Here is a 2,659-nt window from a genome sequence, read left to right on the forward strand (position 1 = left end):
CATTACTTCTTGCTAAGTCTCTCACTGGCTGTGTTCATTCTAGAGATGGGAAAGCAGTATATATACTTCAGTTGCCACTAATTAAGTCTGAGTTGCTTCCTGAGACCCTTGCAACTGGGAAGACAAGTACCCATTGTGGGTACTCACACATTTTCTCTCTGGGCCCTATTGCCGTGGGCCCTTAACAGGTCTTAGGCTGTACTGCCATAGACAGGGACAGTGCCCAGAGATCTGGTGCATCTCTCCCAGTAAGATAGGAAGTACTCAGAAACCATATTCCTGAGCTGGGTGACTTGCTAGAGTGGAATTGTTGTTAACATGGATATGGTATAATGGTTTAACAATAACCAATCAGAATTTGTGCTTCATTATTTTCTTCTATAGCATGAGATATCTGCCTTGCGTGACATCAAAAGCTCCTTACTTTTCTTTCAATGGCTAGCATCTGTGTCCATGTCTCTGTCTCCTGTAAGTACGTCATAAGGAAGTGAGTTCAACCTTGACCTGAGCATGACTGCCCTCCACACTGACCTGTGTATCTTCCCCAGTCATCTCTCCTGATCCAGGAGAGGCAGTCCTAGGAGACCTCCATGAGAAATTGACTTTTAGTTTCCAGTGAGTTGTAAAATTATTCTTCTTCCTTCAACATTAGGATTTTTGTTCAATTATTGTGAATTCTAGTCATGGTTTATTTAATGAGTAAACAAAATCCAAGCAAAATTAATAAAATAGTAACTCTGTCTTGAGAAGTTGAAAGCCATTATTTTGGTCTTCTCTCTCTTTTTCTAGGTGCCTTTCTTTGCATTCAACCTCATACCTAAATCTGTTAATTTCTCTTCCTAATAAACTTGAACTTTGATTTATACTTGTCTTAAAATTTTTTCTTTCCAAGTCAAGAATCTCATCTTCACTTAAGTAGAGGTTTCTTGTAAATGATCCTTTTACTTCCTCAGATGATACACAATGAGAACTGGATGCAAGCTGGGCAAATACATGGCTTGGACTGAGCCAGAATGTGTCCTCTTTTCTAATGATTGCTAGGCTAGGCCTGAAAGCTTCAAGCCTCCATACAATCTAGTCTTCCAAGCTAACTGATTCAATCTGGCTTTTCTTAGCTTCTGACTGAATTGCTTTGTTGGCCTCATACTAAGTTTTGCAATCTTTTCTAATCTTCTGGCTCCATCTCTTTCTCAGTGTAGTTCTGTCTTCACTTGTATCTTGTATGTTCTCTCTGTAATTTTACTTTGTAAAACTGTCCTGGTAAAACTGAAGTACACACACCACATACCACAGCATGCTTTCTCTCTTGCTGCTGTTCTATGAGAGTTGGGCATATCCTATTTCTGACTTGTTCTATTAGATCTTTCTCTCATTCATCATTTTATCTGGCCCTCAATTATATGCTGCTTTCAAACATAGATACTTACTTCTACCAACTAAACATTACTTCATTGTTAGGTCTGGCAAGATTTTACCTGTCCAATTCTATTAAAATACTAGTGCAGCAGGAGGCCTGTGATTGAATGAGGAAAATGAAGGAAGCAGAAAGAGTTGTATGGACAGCAAGCAACTCAGAGGAGAGGAAAAAGCCAAGATGGAAGTGGACAAACAGGAAGGAAATCCTGAACCTAAAATCCTCAGGTAGTTATGAATATCATATAGGGATAGAATAATTGGAAAACCGTGTCTGATCTAGGTGAAGAGCCTGTATCATTATCAATTAGCTCTGAAATTATTATATGTATATCTTGTGAATGGAAAATATATTGACTTGAAATTTATAAGCTTCTAGAGTATAGTTTGTACTGGGTTTCTGGGTGATGTAGCAGCTGACTGTGGGGAGGATGACTGATGTATGGGGCTGGCATGGCAGTGAAGGAATTCGGGAGCTCCAGCACTGCAGGAGTGTTGGCAGGCAGACAGTAGCTGGATGGAGCACAGGAACTTGGAGGTTCTATTATATATCCCTCAATAGTTACAGATGAAAGGTATGTACCAAGGGTGTGTGTGTCTGCATTCAAGCTGGGTTGTATCTTTGGATATAACCTCTTACTAGACCAGCCATGTGACTGAATTAAAATTCCTCTACAATTTCTAAACAGAAGTTCTTATACATACAGCATGGAGCTGTCTCTACCCTACATCAAACTGGGTCTACCACTGTTCCTGCTGACCAGAAGAACTCTCTGAAACAATGCTTTACAGGTTGCTTGGCTCTCACTGAGCTGCTCTTTTGTTTTACCTGTCACTTACAAACCTTCCCCTTCACTATCTGAAGATCCATAGAGTGATTTTTTAAAATTTTTTTGTGGTTGTTTTATCTGCATGTATGCTTATCTCTGTAACACTTGTATGCCTTGTGCTCATGGGTGTCAGACAAGGGCCTCAGGTCCCCTGGAACTAGTGTCACAGACAGCTGAAGACTGTCATGTAGAAATTAGAAACCAAATGCAAGTTCTTTGGAATAACAACCAGTGCTCTTACCAAATAAGATGTACCAAGTGCTTCTAACAACTGTGATATATTTCTGCCCTTTAATTGTGTGTGTGTGTGTGCTTATCTGTGTTTGTGTTGTGTACATGTCTCCTTCTGTGTATGTGACTATATGTAAAGAAGAGAGAGAGAGAGAGAGAGAGAGAGAGAGAGAGAGAGAGAGAGA

Source organism: Mus pahari, unplaced genomic scaffold (genome assembly GCF_900095145.1).
Source record: "Mus pahari unplaced genomic scaffold, PAHARI_EIJ_v1.1 scaffold_8200_1, whole genome shotgun sequence".
NCBI classification, from domain to species: domain Eukaryota; kingdom Metazoa; phylum Chordata; class Mammalia; order Rodentia; family Muridae; genus Mus; species Mus pahari.